This window comes from Schistocerca americana, chromosome X (genome assembly GCF_021461395.2).
Source record: "Schistocerca americana isolate TAMUIC-IGC-003095 chromosome X, iqSchAmer2.1, whole genome shotgun sequence".
Classification (NCBI taxonomy): domain Eukaryota; kingdom Metazoa; phylum Arthropoda; class Insecta; order Orthoptera; family Acrididae; genus Schistocerca; species Schistocerca americana.
This window is the reverse complement of record NC_060130.1, coordinates 65,791,807-65,811,559: the sequence shown is the minus strand read 5'-3', so window position 1 is coordinate 65,811,559 and position 19,753 is coordinate 65,791,807.

The window sequence follows — 19,753 nt, the reverse complement described above, 5'->3', positions numbered from 1 at the left end:
ATGACTCTCTTAAGGTAGCCAAATGCCTCGTCAAGTGGCGTATCGCTTCGGGTGAACTGGCCAGAATAAGATTGAAAATGTGACTGTGGTAAAACGGGGAGCAACTGACAGGAGTAAGTATGACTCTCTTAAGGTAGCCAAATGCCTCGTCAACAGGCGAAATACATTGGTAAACTGGCGGAGCCCCTAGCAGGAGTACTTTGAAAGTCATGATGTCGACAAATAATGGCGTATCGCGTCTGGTGAAAGGGGCAGAGGAAAATGGTATATGTGACTGTAGTTTAACGGAGAGACACTGGCAGGAGTAACTATGACTCTCTTAAGGTAGGCAAACGCCTCGTCAATAGGCAAAATACATCGGCAAAGTCGAAAAGCTCCCGGCAGGAGTACTGTGAAAGTCTTTATGTCAATAGATATTAGCGTATCGCTTCAGGAGAATTGGCCAGAGTAAGCTTGTAGATGTGCCTGTTGTAAAATGGGGAGCAACAGCAAGGGGTAACTATGACTCTCTTAAGGTAACCAAATGCCCCGTCAACAGGCGAAATACATCGGCAAACTCGAGAACTCCCGGCATTAGTACTGTGGAATTCTTTAGGTTGACCGATAATGGCGTATCGCTTCAGGTGAACTGGCCAGAATAAGATTGAACATGTGACTGTGGTAAAACGGGGAGCAACTGACAGGAGTAACTATGACTCTCTTAAGGTAGCCAAATGGTTCGTCAACAGGCGAAATACATTGGTAAACTGGAGGAACCCCTAGCAGGAGTACTGTGAAAGTCATAATTTCGACAAATAATGGCGTATCGCGTCTGGTGAAAGCGGCAGAGGAAAATCGTAGATGTGACTGTGGTTTAACGGGGAGCAACTGACAGGAGTAACTATGACTCTCTTAAGGTAGCCAAATGCCTCGTCAAGTGGCGTATCGCTTCAGGTGAACTGGCCAGAATAAGATTGAAAATGTGACTGTGGTAAAACGGGGAGCAACTGACAGGAGTAAGTATGACTCTCTTAAGGTAGCCAAATGCCTCGTCAACAGGCGAAATACATTGGTAAACTGGAGGAGCCCCTAGCAGGAGTACTTTGAAAGTCATGATGTCGACAAATAATGGCGTATCGCGTCTGGTGAAAGGGGCAGAGGAAAATGGTATATGTGACTGTAGTTTAACGGAGAGACACTGGCAGGAGTAACTATGACTCTCTTAAGGTAGGCAAACGCCTCGTCAATAGGCGAAATACATCGGCAAAGTCGAAAAGCTCCCGGCAGGAGTACTGTGAAAGTCTTTATGTCAATAGATATTAGCGTATCGCTTCAGGAGAATTGGCCAGAGTAAGCTTGTAGATGTGCCTGTTGTAAAATGGGGAGCAACAGCAAGGGGTAACTATGACTCTCTTAAGGTAACCAAATGCCCCGTCAACAGGCGAAATACATCGGCAAACTCGAGAACTCCCGGCATTAGTACTGTGAAATTCTTTAGGTTGACCGATAATGGCGTATCGCTTCAGGTGAACTGGCCAGAATAAGATTGAAAATGTGACGGTGGTAAAACGGGGAGCAACTGACAGGAGTAACTATGACTCTCTTAAGGTAGCCAAATGGTTCGTCAACAGGCGAAATACATTGGTAAACTGGAGGAACCCCTAGCATGAGTACTGTGAAAGTCATAATTTCGACAAATAATGGCGTATCGTGTCTGGTGAAAGCGGCAGAGGAAAATCGTAGATGTGACTGTGGTTTAACGGGGAGCAACTGACAGGAGTAACTATGACTCTCTTAAGGTAGCCAAATGCCTCGTCAAGTGGCGTATCGCATCGGGTGAACTGGCCAGAATAAGATTGAAAATGTGACTGTGGTAAAACGGGGAGCAACTGACAGGAGTAAGTATGACTCTCTTAAGGTAGCCAAATGCCTCGTCAACAGGCGAAATACATTGGTAAACTGGAGGAGCCCCTAGCAGAAGTACTTTGAAAGTCATGATGTCTACAAATAATGGCGTATCGCGTCTGGTGAAAGGGGCAGAGGAAAATGGTAGATGTGACTGTGGTTTAACGGAGAGACACGGGCAGGAGTAACTATGACTCTCTTAAGGTAGCCAAACGCCTCGTCAATAGGCGAAATACATCGGCAAAGTCGAAAAGATCCCGGCAGGAGTACTGTGAAAGTCTTTATGTCAACAGATATTAGCGTATCGCTTCAGGAGAATTGGCCAGAGTAAGCTTGTAGATGTGAATGTTGTAAAATGGGGAGCGACAGCAAGGGGTAACTATGACTCTCTTAAGGTATCCAAATGCCTCGTCAACAGGCGAAATACATCGGCAAACTCGAGAAGCTCCCGGCAGGAGTACTGTGATAATCTTTAGGTTGACTGACAATGGCGTATCGCTTCAGGTGAACTGGCCAGAATAAGATTGAAAATGTGACTGTGGTAAAACGGGGAGCAACTGACAGGAGTAAGTATGACTCTCTTAAGGTAGCCAAATGCCTCGTCAACAGGCGAAATACATTGGTAAACTGGAGGAGCCCCTAGCAGGAGTACTTTGAAAGTCATGATGTCGACAAATAATGGCGTATCGCGTCTGGTGAAAGGGGCAGAGGAAAATGGTAGATGTGACTGTGGTTTAACGGAGAGACACTGGCAGGAGTAACTATGACTCTCTTAAGGTAGGCAAACGCCTCGTCAATAGGCGAAATACATCGGCAAAGTCGAAAAGCTCCCGGCAGGAGTACTGTGAAAGTCTTTATGTCAATAGATATTAGCGTATCGCTTCAGGAGAATTGGCCAGAGTAAGCTTGTAGATGTGCCTGTTGTAAAATGGGGAGCAACAGCAAGGGGTAACTATGACTCTCTTAAGGTAACCAAATGCCCCGTCAACAGGCGAAATACATCGGCAAACTCGAGAAGCTCCCGGCAGGAGTACTGTGATAATCTTTAGGTTGACTGACAATGGCGTATCGCTTCAGGTGAACTGGCCAGAATAAGATTGAAAATGTGACTGTGGTAAAACGGGGAGCAACTGACAGGAGTAAGTATGGCTCTCTTAAGGTAGCCAAATGCCTCGTCAACAGGCGAAATACATTGGTAAACTGGAGGAGCCCCTAGCAGGAGTACTTTGAAAGTCATGATGTCGACAAATAATGGCGTATCGCGTCTGGTGAAAGGGGCAGAGGAAAATGGTATATGTGACTGTGGTTTAACGGAGAGACACTGGCAGGAGTAACTATGACTCTCTTAAGGTAGCCAAACGCCTCGTCAATAGGCGAAATACATCGGCAAAGTCGAAAAGCTCCCGGCAGGAGTACTGTGAAAGTCTTTATGTCAATAGATATTAGCGTATCGCTTCAGGAGAATTGGCCAGAGTAAGCTTGTAGATGTGCCTGTTGTAAAATGGGGAGCAACAGCAAGGGGTAACTATGACTCTCTTAAGGTAACCAAATGCCTCGTCAACAGGCGAAATACATCGGCAAACTCGAGAGCTCCCGGCATTAGTACTGTGAAATTCTTTAGGTTGACCGATAATGGCGTATCGCTTCAGGTGAACTGGCCAGAATAAGATTGAAAATGTGACTGTGGTAAAAAGGGGAGCAACTGACAGGAGTAACTATGACTCTCTTAAGGTAGCCAAATGGTTCGTCAACAGGCGAAATACATTGGTAAACTGGAGGAACCCCAGCATGAGTACTGTGAAAGTCATAATTTCGACAAATAATGGCGTATCGCGTCTGGTGAAAGCGGCAGAGGAAAATCGTAGATGTGACTGTGGTTTAACGGGGAGCAACTGACAGGAGTAACTATGACTCTCTTAAGGTAGCCAAATGCCTCGTCAAGTGGCGTATCGCTTCGGGTGAACTGGCCAGAATAAGATTGAAAATGTGACTGTGGTAAAACGGGGAGCAACTGACAGGAGTAAGTATGACTCTCTTAAGGTAGCCAAATGCCTCGTCAACAGGCGAAATACATTGGTAAACTGGAGGAGCCCCTAGCAGGAGTACTTTGAAAGTCATGATGTCGACAAATAATGGCGTATCGCGTCTGGTGAAAGGGGCAGAGGAAAATGGTATATGTGACTGTGGTTTAACGGAGAGACACTGGCAGGAGTAACTATGACTCTCTTAAGGTAGCCAAACGCCTCGTCAATAGGCGAAATACATCGGCAAAGTCGAAAAGCTCCCGGCAGGAGTACTGTGAAAGTCTTTATGTCAATAGATATTAGCGTATCGCTTCAGGAGAATTGGCCAGAGTAAGCTTGTAGATGTGCCTGTTGTAAAATGGGGAGCAACAGCAAGGGGTAACTATGACTCTCTTAAGGTAACCAAATGCCTCGTCAACAGGCGAAATACATCGGCAAACTCGAGAGCTCCCGGCATTAGTACTGTGGAATTCTTTAGGTTGACCGATAATGGCGTATCGCTTCAGGTGAACTGGCCAGAATAAGATTGAAAATGTGACTGTGGTAAAACGGGGAGCAACTGACAGGAGTAACTATGACTCTCTTAAGGTAGCCAAATGGTTCGTCAACAGGCGAAATACATTGGTAAACTGGAGGAACCCCTAGCAGGAGTACTGTGAAAGTCATAATTTCGACAAATAATGGCGTATCGCGTCTGGTGAAAGCGGCAGAGGAAAATCGTAGATGTGACTGTGGTTTAACGGGGAGCAACTGACAGGAGTAACTATGACTCTCTTAAGGTAGCCAAATGCCTCGTCAAGTGGCGTATCGCTTCAGGTGAACTGGCCAGAATAAGATTGAAAATGTGACTGTGGTAAAACGGGGAGCAACTGACAGGAGTAAGTATGACTCTCTTAAGGTAGCCAAATGCCTCGTCAACAGGCGAAATACATTGGTAAACTGGAGGAGCCCCTAGCAGGAGTACTTTGAAAGTCATGATGTCGACAAATAATGGCGTATCGCGTCTGGTGAAAGGGGCAGAGGAAAATGGTATATGTGACTGTAGTTTAACGGAGAGACACTGGCAGGAGTAACTATGACTCTCTTAAGGTAGGCAAACGCCTCGTCAATAGGCGAAATACATCGGCAAAGTCGAAAAGCTCCCGGCAGGAGTACTGTGAAAGTCTTTATGTCAATAGATATTAGCGTATCGCTTCAGGAGAATTGGCCAGAGTAAGCTTGTAGATGTGCCTGTTGTAAAATGGGGAGCAACAGCAAGGGGTAACTATGACTCTCTTAAGGTAACCAAATGCCCCGTCAACAGGCGAAATACATCGGCAAACTCGAGAGCTCCGGCATTAGTACTGTGAAATTCTTTAGGTTGACCGATAATGGCGTATCGCTTCAGGTGAACTGGCCAGAATAAGATTGAAAATGTGACGGTGGTAAAACGGGGAGCAACTGACAGGAGTAACTATGACTCTCTTAAGGTAGCCAAATGGTTCGTCAACAGGCGAAATACATTGGTAAACTGGAGGAACCCCTAGCATGAGTACTGTGAAAGTCATAATTTCGACAAATAATGGCGTATCGCGTCTGGTGAAAGCGGCAGAGGAAAATCGTAGATGTGACTGTGGTTTAACGGGGAGCAACTGACAGGAGTAACTATGACTCTCTTAAGGTAGCCAAATGCCTCGTCAAGTGGCGTATCGCTTCGGGTGAACTGGCCAGAATAAGATTGAAAATGTGACTGTGGTAAAACGGGGAGCAACTGACAGGAGTAAGTATGACTCTCTTAAGGTAGCCAAATGCCTCGTCAACAGGCGAAATACATTGGTAAACTGGAGGAGCCCCTAGCAGAAGTACTTTGAAAGTCATGATGTCTACAAATAATGGCGTATCGCGTCTGGTGAAAGGGGCAGAGGAAAATGGTAGATGTGACTGTGGTTTAACGGAGAGACACGGGCAGGAGTAACTATGACTCTCTTAAGGTAGCCAAACGCCTCGTCAATAGGCGACATACATCGGCAAAGTCGAAAAGATCCCGGCAGGAGTACTGTGAAAGTCTTTATGTCAACAGATATTAGCGTATCGCTTCAGGAGAATTGGCCAGAGTAAGCTTGTAGATGTGAATGTTGTAAAATGGGGAGCGACAGCAAGGGGTAACTATGACTCTCTTAAGGTATCCAAATGCCTCGTCAACAGGCGAAATACATCGGCAAACTCGAGAAGCTCCCGGCAGGAGTACTGTGATAATCTTTAGGTTGACTGACAATGGCGTATCGCTTCAATTGAACTGGCAAGAATAAGATTGAAAATGTGACTGTGGTAAAACGGGGAGCAACTGACAGGAGTAAGTATGACTCTCTTAAGGTAGCCAAATGCCTCGTCAACAGGCGAAATACATTGGTAAACTGGAGGAGCCCCTAGCAGGAGTACTTTGAAAGTCATGATGTCGAAAATAATGGAGTATCGCGTCTGGTGAAAGGGGCAGAGGAAAATGGTAGATGTGACTGTGGTTTAACGGAGAGACACTGCAGGAGTAACTATGACTCTCTTAAGGTAGGCAAACGCCTCGTCAATAGGCGAAATACATCGGCAATGTCGAAAAGCTCCCGGCAGGAGTACTGTGAAAGTCTTTATGTCAATAGATATTAGCGTATCGCTTCAGGAGAATTGGCCAGAGTAAGCTTGTAGATGTGCCTGTTGTAAAATGGGGAGCAACAGCAAGGGGTAACTATGACTCTCTTAAGGTAACCAAATGCCTCGTCAACAGGCGAAATACATCGGCAAACTCGAGAGCTCCCGGCAGGAGTACTGTGAAATTCTTTAGGTTGACCGATAATGGCGTATCGCTTCAGGTGAACTGGCCAGAATAAGATTGAAAATGTGACTGTGGTAAAACGGGGAGCAACTGACAGGAGTAACTATGACTCTCTTAAGGTAGCCAAATGGTTCGTCAACAGGCGAAATACATTGGTAAACTGGAGGAACCCCTAGCATGAGTACTGTGAAAGTCATAATTTCGACAAATAATGGCGTATCGCGTCTGGTGAAAGCGGCAGAGGAAAATCGTAGATGTGACTGTGGTTTAACGGGGAGCAACTGACAGGAGTAACTATGACTCTCTTAAGGTAGCCAAATGCCTCGTCAAGTGGCGTATCGCTTCGGGTGAACTGGCCAGAATAAGATTGAAAATGTGACTGTGGTAAAACGGGGAGCAACTGACAGGAGTAAGTATGACTCTCTTAAGGTAGCCAAATGCCTCGTCAACAGGCGAAATACATTGGTAAACTGGAGGAGCCCCTAGCAGAAGTACTTTGAAAGTCATGATGTCTACAAATAATGGCGTATCGCGTCTGGTGAAAGGGGCAGAGGAAAATGGTAGATGTGACTGTGGTTTAACGGAGAGACACGGGCAGGAGTAACTATGACTCTCTTAAGGTAGCCAAACGCCTCGTCAATAGGCGAAATACATCGGCAAAGTCGAAAAGATCCCGGCAGGAGTACTGTGAAAGTCTTTATGTCAACAGATATTAGCGTATCGCTTCAGGAGAATTGGCCAGAGTAAGCTTGTAGATGTGAGTGTTGTAAAATGGGGAGCGACAGCAAGGGGTAACTATGACTCTCTTAAGGTATCCAAATGCCTCGTCAACAGGCGAAATACATCGGCAAACTCGAGAAGCTCCCGGCAGGAGTACTGTGATAATCTTTAGGTTGACTGACAATGGCGTATCGCTTCAGGTGAACTGGCCAGAATAAGATTGAAAATGTGACTGTGGTAAAACGGGGAGCAACTGACAGGAGTAAGTATGACTCTCTTAAGGTAGCCAAATGCCTCGTCAACAGGCGAAATACATTGGTAAACTGGAGGAGCCCCTAGCAGGAGTACTTTGAAAGTCATGATGTCGACAAATAATGGCGTATCGCGTCTGGTGAAAGGGGCAGAGGAAAATGGTAGATGTGACTGTGGTTTAACGGAGAGACACTGGCAGGAGTAACTATGACTCTCTTAAGGTAGGCAAACGCCTCGTCAATAGGCGAAATACATCGGCAAAGTCGAAAAGCTCCCGGCAGGAGTACTGTGAAAGTCTTTATGTCAATAGATATTAGCGTATCGCTTCAGGAGAATTGGCCAGAGTAAGCTTGTAGATGTGCCTGTTGTAAAATGGGGAGCAACAGCAAGGGGTAACTATGACTCTCTTCAGGTAACAAAATGCCCCGTCAACAGGCGAAATACATCGGCAAACTCGAGAGCTCCCGGCATTAGTACTGTGAAATTCTTTAGGTTGACCGATAATGGCGTATCGCTTCAGGTGAACTGGCCAGAATAAGATTGAAAATGTGACTGTGGTAAAAAGGGGAGCAACTGACAGGAGTAACTATGACTCTCTTAAGGTAGCCAAATGGTTCGTCAACAGGCGAAATACATTGGTAAACTGGAGGAACCCCTAGCATGAGTACTGTGAAAGTCATAATTTCGACAAATAATGGCGTATCGCGTCTGGTGAAAGCGGCAGAGGAAAATCGTAGATGTGACTGTGGTTTAACGGGGAGCAACTGACAGGAGTAACTATGACTCTCTTAAGGTAGCCAAATGCCTCGTCAAGTGGCGTATCGCTTCGGGTGAACTGGCCAGAATAAGATTGAAAATGTGACTGTGGTAAAACGGGGAGCAACTGACAGGAGTAAGTATGACTCTCTTAAGGTAGCCAAATGCCTCGTCAACAGGCGAAATACATTGGTAAACTGGAGGAGCCCCTAGCAGAAGTACTTTGAAAGTCATGATGTCTACAAATAATGGCGTATCGCGTCTGGTGAAAGGGGCAGAGGAAAATGGTAGATGTGACTGTGGTTTAACGGAGAGACACGGGCAGGAGTAACTATGACTCTCTTAAGGTAGCCAAACGCCTCGTCAATAGGCGAAATACATCGGCAAAGTCGAAAAGATCCCGGCAGGAGTACTGTGAAAGTCTTTATGTCAACAGATATTAGCGTATCGCTTCAGGAGAATTGGCCAGAGTAAGCTTGTAGATGTGAATGTTGTAAAATGGGGAGCGACAGCAAGGGGTAACTATGACTCTCTTAAGGTATCCAAATGCCTCGTCAACAGGCGAAATACATCGGCAAACTCGAGAAGCTCCCGGCAGGAGTACTGTGATAATCTTTAGGTTGACTGACAATGGCGTATCGCTTCAGGTGAACTGGCCAGAATAAGATTGAAAATGTGACTGTGGTAAAACGGGGAGCAACTGACAGGAGTAAGTATGACTCTCTTAAGGTAGCCAAATGCCTCGTCAACAGGCGAAATACATTGGTAAACTGGAGGAGCCCCTAGCAGGAGTACTTTGAAAGTCATGATGTCGACAAATAATGGCGTATCGCGTCTGGTGAAAGGGGCAGAGGAAAATGGTAGATGTGACTGTGGTTTAACGGAGAGACACTGGCAGGAGTAACTATGACTCTCTTAAGGTAGGCAAACGCCTCGTCAATAGGCGAAATACATCGGCAAAGTCGAAAAGCTCCCGGCAGGAGTACTGTGAAAGTCTTTATGTCAATAGATATTAGCGTATCGCTTCAGGAGAATTGGCCAGAGTAAGCTTGTAGATGTGCCTGTTGTAAAATGGGGAGCAACAGCAAGGGGTAACTATGACTCTCTTAAGGTAACCAAATGCCCCGTCAACAGGCGAAATACATCGGCAAACTCGAGAGCTCCCGGCATTAGTACTGTGAAATTCTTTAGGTTGACCGATAATGGCGTATCGCTTCAGGTGAACTGGCCAGAATAAGATTGAAAATGTGACTGTGGTAAAACGGGGAGCAACTGACAGGAGTAACTATGACTCTCTTAAGGTAGCCAAATGGTTCGTCAACAGGCGAAATACATTGGTAAACTGGAGGAACCCCTAGCATGAGTACTGTGAAAGTCATAATTTCGACAAATAATGGCGTATCGCGTCTGGTGAAAGCGGCAGAGGAAAATCGTAGATGTGACTGTGGTTTAACGGGGAGCAACTGACAGGAGTAACTATGACTCTCTTAAGGTAGCCAAATGCCTCGTCAAGTGGCGTATCGCTTCGGGTGAACTGGCCAGAATAAGATTGAAAATGTGACTGTGGTAAAACGGGGAGCAACTGACAGGAGTAAGTATGACTCTCTTAAGGTAGCCAAATGCCTCGTCAACAGGCGAAATACACTGGTAAACTGGAGGAGCCCCTAGCAGAAGTACTTTGAAAGTCATGATGTCTACAAATAATGGCGTATCGCGTCTGGTGAAAGGGGCAGAGGAAAATGGTAGATGTGACTGTGGTTTAACGGAGAGACACGGGCAGGAGTAACTATGACTCTCTTAAGGTAGCCAAACGCCTCGTCAATAGGCGAAATACATCGGCAAAGTCGAAAAGATCCCGGCAGGAGTACTGTGAAAGTCTTTATGTCAACAGATATTAGCGTATCGCTTCAGGAGAATTGGCCAGAGTAAGCTTGTAGATGTGAATGTTGTAAAATGGGGAGCGACAGCAAGGGGTAACTATGACTCTCTTAAGGTATCCAAATGCCTCGTCAACAGGCGAAATACATCGGCAAACTCGAGAAGCTCCCGGCAGGAGTACTGTGATAATCTTTAGGTTGACTGACAATGGCGTATCGCTTCAGGTGAACTGGCCAGAATAAGATTGAAAATGTGACTGTGGTAAAACGGGGAGCAACTGACAGGAGTAAGTATGACTCTCTTAAGGTAGCCAAATGCCTCGTCAACAGGCGAAATACATTGGTAAACTGGAGGAGCCCCTAGCAGGAGTACTTTGAAAGTCATGATGTCGACAAATAATGGCGTATCGCGTCTGGTGAAAGGGGCAGAGGAAAATGGTAGATGTGACTGTGGTTTAACGGAGAGACACTGCAGGAGTAACTATGACTCTCTTAAGGTAGGCAAACGCCTCGTCAATAGGCGAAATACATCGGCAAAGTCGAAAAGCTCCCGGCAGGAGTACTGTGAAAGTCTTTATGTCAATAGATATTAGCGTATCGCTTCAGGAGAATTGGCCAGAGTAAGCTTGTAGATGTGCCTGTTGTAAAATGGGGAGCAACAGCAAGGGGTAACTATGACTCTCTTAAGGTAACCAAATGCCTCGTCAACAGGCGAAATACATCGGCAAACTCGAGAGCTCCCGGCAGGAGTACTGTGAAATTCTTTAGGTTGACCGATAATGGCGTATCGCTTCAGGTGAACTGGCCAGAATAAGATTGAAAATGTGACTGTGGTAAAACGGGGAGCAACTGACAGGAGTAACTATGACTCTCTTAAGGTAGCCAAATGGTTCGTCAACAGGCGAAATACATTGGTAAACTGAAGGAACCCCTAGCAGGAGTACTGCGAAAGTCATAATTTCGACAAATAATGGCGTATCGCGTCTGGTGAAAGCGGCAGAGGAAAATCGTAGATGTGACTGTGGTTTAACGGGGAGCAACTGACAGGAGTAACTATGACTCTCTTAAGGTAGCCAAATGCCTCGTCAAGTGGCGTATCGCTTCAGGTGAACTGGCCAGAATAAGATTGAAAATGTGACTGTGGTAAAACGGGGAGCAACTGACAGGAGTAAGTATGACTCTCTTAAGGTAGCCAAATGCCTCGTCAACAGGCGAAATACATTGGTAAACTGGAGGAGCCCCTAGCAGGAGTACTTTGAAAGTCATGATGTCGACAAATAATGGCGTATCGCGTCTGGTGAAAGGGGCAGAGGAAAATGGTATATGTGACTGTGGTTTAACGGAGAGACACTGGCAGGAGTAACTATGACTCTCTTAAGGTAGCCAAACGCCTCGTCAATAGGCGAAATACATCGGCAAAGTCGAAAAGCTCCCGGCAGGAGTACTGTGAAAGTCTTTATGTCAATAGATATTAGCGTATCGCTTCAGGAGAATTGGCCAGAGTAAGCTTGTAGATGTGCCTGTTGTAAAATGGGGAGCAACAGCAAGGGGTAACTATGACTCTCTTAAGGTAACCAAATGCCTCGTCAACAGGCGAAATACATCGGCAAACTCGAGAGCTCCCGGCATTAGTACTGTGGAATTCTTTAGGTTGACCGATAATGGCGTATCGCTTCAGGTGAACTGGCCAGAATAAGATTGAAAATGTGACTGTGGTAAAACGGGGAGCAACTGACAGGAGTAACTATGACTCTCTTAAGGTATCCAAATGGTTCGTCAACAGGCGAAATACATTGGTAAACTGGAGGAACCCCTAGCATGAGTACTGTGAAAGTCATAATTTCGACAAATAATGGCGTATCGCGTCTGGTGAAAGCGGCAGAGGAAAATCGTAGATGTGACTGTGGTTTAACGGGGAGCAACTGACAGGAGTAACTATGACTCTCTTAAGGTAGCCAAATGCCTCGTCAAGTGGCGTATCGCTTCGGGTGAACTGGCCAGAATAAGATTGAAAATGTGACTGTGGTAAAACGGGGAGCAACTGACAGGAGTAAGTATGACTCTCTTAAGGTAGCCAAATGCCTCGTCAACAGGCGAAATACATTGGTAAACTGGAGGAGCCCCTAGCAGAAGTACTTTGAAAGTCATGATGTCTACAAATAATGGCGTATCGCGACTGGTGAAAGGGGCAGAGGAAAATGGTAGATGTGACTGTGGTTTAACGGAGAGACACGGGCAGGAGTAACTATGACTCTCTTAAGGTAGCCAAACGCCTCGTCAATAGGCGAAATACATCGGCAAAGTCGAAAAGATCCCGGCAGGAGTACTGTGAAAGTCTTTATGTCAACAGATATTAGCGTATCGCTTCAGGAGAATTGGCCAGAGTAAGCTTGTAGATGTGAATGTTGTAAAATGGGGAGCGACAGCAAGGGGTAACTATGACTCTCTTAAGGTATCCAAATGCCTCGTCAACAGGCGAAATACATCGGCAAACTCGAGAAGCTCCCGGCAGGAGTACTGTGATAATCTTTAGGTTGACTGACAATGGCGTATCGCTTCAGGTGAACTGGCCAGAATAAGATTGAAAATGTGACTGTGGTAAAACGGGGAGCAACTGACAGGAGTAAGTATGACTCTCTTAAGGTAGCCAAATGCCTCGTCAACAGGCGAAATACATTGGTAAACTGGAGGAGCCCCTAGCAGGAGTACTTTGAAAGTCATGATGTCGACAAATAATGGCGTATCGCGTCTGGTGAAAGGGGCAGAGGAAAATGGTAGATGTGACTGTGGTTTAACGGAGAGACACTGCAGGAGTAACTATGACTCTCTTAAGGTAGGCAAACGCCTCGTCAATTGGCGAAATACATCGGCATAGTCGAAAAGCTCCCGGCAGGAGTACTGTGAAAGTCTTTATGTCAATAGATATTAGCGTATCGCTTCAGGAGAATTGGCCAGAGTAAGCTTGTAGATGTGCCTGTTGTAAAATGGGGAGCAACAGCAAGGGGTAACTATGACTCTCTTAAGGTAACCAAATGCCTCGTCAACAGGCGAAATACATCGGCAAACTCGAGAGCTCCCGGCAGGAGTACTGTGAAATTCTTTAGGTTGACCGATAATGGCGTATCGCTTCAGGTGAACTGGCCAGAATAAGATTGAAAATGTGACTGTGGTAAAACGGGGAGCAACTGACAGGAGTAACTATGACTCTCTTAAGGTAGCCAAATGGTTCGTCAACAGGCGAAATACATTGGTAAACTGGAGGAACCCCTAGCAGGAGTACTGTGAAAGTCATAATTTCGACAAATAATGGCGTATCGCGTCTGGTGAAAGCGGCAGAGGAAAATCGTAGATGTGACTGTGGTTTAATGGGGAGCAACTGACAGGAGTAACTATGACTCTCTTAAGGTAGCCAAATGCCTCGTCAAGTGGCGTATCGCTTCAGGTGAACTGGCCAGAATAAGATTGAAAATGTGACTGTGGTAAAACGGGGAGCAACTGACAGGAGTAAGTATGACTCTCTTAAGGTAGCCAAATGCCTCGTCAACAGGCGAAATACATTGGTAAACTGGAGGAGCCCCTAGCAGGAGTACTTTGAAAGTCATGATGTCGACAAATAATGGCGTATCGCGTCTGGTGAAAGGGGCAGAGGAAAATGGTATATGTGACTGTGGTTTAACGGAGAGACACTGGCAGGAGTAACTATGACTCTCTTAAGGTAGCCAAACGCCTCGTCAATAGGCGAAATACATCGGCAAAGTCGAAAAGCTCCCGGCAGGAGTACTGTGAAAGTCTTTATGTCAATAGATATTAGCGTATCGCTTCAGGAGAATTGGCCAGAGTAAGCTTGTAGATGTGCCTGTTGTAAAATGGGGAGCAACAGCAAGGGGTAACTATGACTCTCTTAAGGTAACCAAATGCCTCGTCAACAGGCGAAATACATCGGCAAACTCGAGAGCTCCCGGCATTAGTACTGTGGAATTCTTTAGGTTGACCGATAATGGCGTATCGCTTCAGGTGAACTGGCCAGAATAAGATTGAAAATGTGACTGTGGTAAAACGGGGAGCAACTGACAGGAGTAACTATGACTCTCTTAAGGTAGCCAAATGGTTCGTCAACAGGCGAAATACATTGGTAAACTGGAGGAACCCCTAGCAGGAGTACTGTGAAAGTCATAATTTCGACAAATAATGGCGTATCGCGTCTGGTGAAAGCGGCAGAGGAAAATCGTAGATGTGACTGTGGTTTAACGGGGAGCAACTGACAGGAGTAACTATGACTCTCTTAAGGTAGCCAAATGCCTCGTCAAGTGGCGTATCGCTTCAGGTGAACTGGCCAGAATAAGATTGAAAATGTGACTGTGGTAAAACGGGGAGCAACTGACAGGAGTAAGTATGACTCTCTTAAGGTAGCCAAATGCCTCGTCAACAGGCGAAATACATTGGTAAACTGGAGGAGCCCCTAGCAGGAGTACTTTGAAAGTCATGATGTCGACAAATAATGGCGTATCGCGTCTGGTGAAAGGGGCAGAGGAAAATGGTATATGTGACTGTGGTTTAACGGAGAGACACTGGCAGGAGTAACTATGACTCTCTTAAGGTAGGCAAACGCCTCGTCAATAGGCGAAATACATCGGCAAAGTCGAAAAGCTCCCGGCAGGAGTACTGTGAAAGTCTTATGTCAATAGATATTAGCGTATCGCTTCAGGAGAATTGGCCAGAGTAAGCTTGTAGATGTGCCTGTTGTAAAATGGGGAGCAACAGCAAGGGGTAACTATGACTCTCTTAAGGTAACCAAATGCCTCGTCAACAGGCGAAATACATCGGCAAACTCGAGAGCTCCCGGCATTAGTACTGTGAAATTCTTTAGGTTGACCGATAATGACGTATCGCTTCAGGTGAACTGGCCAGAATAAGATTGAAAATGTGACTGTGGTAAACGGGGAGCAACTGACAGGAGTAACTATGACTCTCTTAAGGTAGCCAAATGGTTCGTCAACAGGCGAAATACATTGGTAAACTGGAGGAACCCCTAGCATGAGTACTGTGAAAGTCATAATTTCGACAAATAATGGCGTATCGCGTCTGGTGAAAGCGGCAGAGGAAAATCGTAGATGTGACTGTGGTTTAACGGGGAGCAACTGACAGGAGTAACTATGACTCTCTTAAGGTAGCCAAATGCCTCGTCAAGTGGCGTATCGCTTCGGGTGAACTGGCCAGAATAAGATTGAAAATGTGACTGTGGTAAAACGGGGAGCAACTGACAGGAGTAAGTATGACTCTCTTAAGGTAGCCAAATGCCTCGTCAACAGGCGAAATACATTGGTAAACTGGAGGAGCCCCTAGCAGAAGTACTTTGAAAGTCATGATGTCTACAAATAATGGCGTATCGCGTCTGGTGAAAGGGGCAGAGGAAAATGGTAGATGTGACTGTGGTTTAACGGAGAGACACGGGCAGGAGTAACTGTGACTCTCTTAAGGTAGCCAAACGCCTCGTCAATAGGCGAAATACATCGGCAAAGTCGAAAAGATCCCGGCAGGAGTACTGTGAAAGTCTTTATGTCAACAGATATTAGCGTATCGCTTCAGGAGAATTGGCCAGAGTAAGCTTGTAGATGTGAATGTTGTAAAATGGGGAGCGACAGCAAGGGGTAACTATGACTCTCTTAAGGTATCCAAATGCCCCGTCAACAGGCGAAATACATCGGCAAACTCGAGAAGCTCCCGGCAGGAGTACTGTGATAATCTTTAGGTTGACTGACAATGGCGTATCGCTTCAGGTGAACTGGCCAGAATAAGATTGAAAATGCGACTGTGGTAAAACGGGGAGCAACTGACAGGAGTAAGTATGACTCTCTTAAGGTAGCCAAATGCCTCGTCAACAGGCGAAATACATTGGTAAACTGGAGGAGCCCCTAGCAGGAGTACTTTGAAAGTCATGATGTCGACAAATAATGGCGTATCGCGTCTGGTGAAAGGGGCAGAGGAAAATGGTAGATGTGACTGTGGTTTAACGGAGAGACACTGCAGGAGTAACTATGACTCTCTTAAGGTAGGCAAACGCCTCGTCAATAGGCGAAATACATCGGCAAAGTCGAAAAGCTCCCGGCAGGAGTACTGTGAAAGTCTTTATGTTAATAGATATTAGCGTATCGCTTCAGGAGAATTGGCCAGAGTAAGCTTGTAGATGTGCCTGTTGTAAAATGGGGAGCAACAGCAAGGGGTAACTATGACTCTCTTAAGGTAACCAAATGCCTCGTCAACAGGCGAAATACATCGGCAAACTCGAGAGCTCCCGGCAGGAGTACTGTGAAATCCTTTAGGTTGACCGATAATGGCGTATCGCTTCAGGTGAACTGGCCAGAATAAGATTGAAAATGTGACTGTGGTAAAACGGGGAGCAACTGACAGGAGTAACTATGACTCTCTTAAGGTAGCCAAATGGTTCGTCAACAGGCGAAATACATTGGTAAACTGGAGGAACCCCTAGCAGGAGTACTGTGAAAGTCATAATTTCGACAAATAATGGCGTATCGCGTCTGGTGAAAGCGGCAGAGGAAAATCGTAGATGTGACTGTGGTTTAACGGGGAGCAACTGACAGGAGTAACTATGACTCTCTTAAGGTAGCCAAATGCCTCGTCAAGTGGCGTATCGCTTCAGGTGAACTGGCCAGAATAAGATTGAAAATGTGACTGTGGTAAAACGGGGAGCAACTGACAGGAGTAAGTATGACTCTCTTAAGGTAGCCAAATGCCTCGTCAACAGGCGAAATACATTGGTAAACTGGAGGAGCCCCTAGCAGGAGTACTTTGAAAGTCATGATGTCGACAAATAATGGCGTATCGCGTCTGGTGAAAGGGGCAGAGGAAAATGGTATATGTGACTGTGGTTTAACGGAGAGACACTGGCAGGAGTAACTATGACTCTCTTAAGGTAGGCAAACGCCTCGTCAATAGGCGAAATACATCGGCAAAGTCGAAAAGCTCCCGGCAGGAGTACTGTGAAAGTCTTATGTCAATAGATATTAGCGTATCGCTTCAGGAGAATTGGCCAGAGTAAGCTTGTAGATGTGCCTGTTGTAAAATGGGGAGCAACAGCAAGGGGTAACTATGACTCTCTTAAGGTAACCAAATGCCTCGTCAACAGGCGAAATACATCGGCAAACTCGAGAGCTCCCGGCATTAGTACTGTGAAATTCTTTAGGTTGACCGATAATGACGTATCGCTTCAGGTGAACTGGCCAGAATAAGATTGAAAATGTGACTGTGGTAAACGGGGAGCAACTGACAGGAGTAACTATGACTCTCTTAAGGTAGCCAAATGGTTCGTCAACAGGCGAAATACATTGGTAAACTGGAGGAACCCCTAGCATGAGTACTGTGAAAGTCATAATTTCGACAAATAATGGCGTATCGCGTCTGGTGAAAGCGGCAGAGGAAAATCGTAGATGTGACTGTGGTTTAACGGGGAGCAACTGACAGGAGTAACTATGACTCTCTTAAGGTAGCCAAATGCCTCGTCAAGTGGCGTATCGCTTCGGGTGAACTGGCCAGAATAAGATTGAAAATGTGACTGTGGTAAAACGGGGAGCAACTGACAGGAGTAAGTATGACTCTCTTAAGGTAGCCAAATGCCTCGTCAACAGGCGAAATACATTGGTAAACTGGAGGAGCCCCTAGCAGAAGTACTTTGAAAGTCATGATGTCTACAAATAATGGCGTATCGCGTCTGGTGAAAGGGGCAGAGGAAAATGGTAGATGTGACTGTGGTTTAACGGAGAGACACGGGCAGGAGTAACTGTGACTCTCTTAAGGTAGCCAAACGCCTCGTCAATAGGCGAAATACATCGGCAAAGTCGAAAAGATCCCGGCAGGAGTACTGTGAAAGTCTTTATGTCAACAGATATTAGCGTATCGCTTCAGGAGAATTGGCCAGAGTAAGCTTGTAGATGTGAATGTTGTAAAATGGGGAGCGACAGCAAGGGGTAACTATGACTCTCTTAAGGTATCCAAATGCCCCGTCAACAGGCGAAATACATCGGCAAACTCGAGAAGCTCCCGGCAGGAGTACTGTGATAATCTTTAGGTTGACTGACAATGGCGTATCGCTTCAGGTGAACTGGCCAGAATAAGATTGAAAATGCGACTGTGGTAAAACGGGGAGCAACTGACAGGAGTAAGTATGACTCTCTTAAGGTAGCCAAATGCCTCGTCAACAGGCGAAATACATTGGTAAACTGGAGGAGCCCCTAGCAGGAGTACTTTGAAAGTCATGATGTCGACAAATAATGGCGTATCGCGTCTGGTGAAAGGGGCAGAGGAAAATGGTAGATGTGACTGTGGTTTAACGGAGAGACACTGCAGGAGTAACTATGACTCTCTTAAGGTAGGCAAACGCCTCGTCAATAGGCGAAATACATCGGCAAAGTCGAAAAGCTCCCGGCAGGAGTACTGTGAAAGTCTTTATGTTAATAGATATTAGCGTATCGCTTCAGGAGAATTGGCCAGAGTAAGCTTGTAGATGTGCCTGTTGTAAAATGGGGAGCAACAGCAAGGGGTAACTATGACTCTCTTAAGGTAACCAAATGCCTCGTCAACAGGCGAAATACATCGGCAAACTCGAGAGCTCCCGGCAGGAGTACTGTGAAATCCTTTAGGTTGACCGATAATGGCGTATCGCTTCAGGTGAACTGGCCAGAATAAGATTGAAAATGTGACTGTGGTAAAACGGGGAGCAACTGACAGGAGTAACTATGACTCTCTTAAGGTAGCCAAATGGTTCGTCAACAGGCGAAATACATTGGTAAACTGGAGGAACCCCTAGCAGGAGTACTGTGAAAGTCATAATTTCGACAAATAATGGCGTATCGCGTCTGGTGAAAGCGGCAGAGGAAAATCGTAGATGTGACTGTGGTTTAACGGGGAGCAACTGACAGGAGTAACTATGACTCTCTTCAGGTAGCCAAATGCCTCGTCAAGTGGCGTATCGCTTCAGGTGAACTGGCCAGAATAAGATTGAAAATGTGACTGTGGTAAAACGGGGAGCAACTGACAGGAGTAAGTATGACTCTCTTAAGGTAGCCAAATGTCTCGTCAACAGGCGAAATACATTGGTAAACTGGAGGAGCCCCTAGCAGGAGTACTTTGAAAGTCATGATGTCGACAAATAATGGCGTATCGCGTCTGGTGAAAGGGGCAGAGGAAAATGGTATATGTGACTGTGGTTTAACGGAGAGACACTGGCAGGAGTAACTATGACTCTCTTAAGGTAGCCAAACGCCTCGTCAATAGGCGAAATACATCGGCAAAGTCGAAAAGCTCCCGGCAGGAGTACTGTGAAAGTCTTTATGTCAATAGATATTAGCGTATCGCTTCAGGAGAATTGGCCAGAGTAAGCTTGTAGATGTGCCTGTTGTAAAATGGGGAGCAACAGCAAGGGG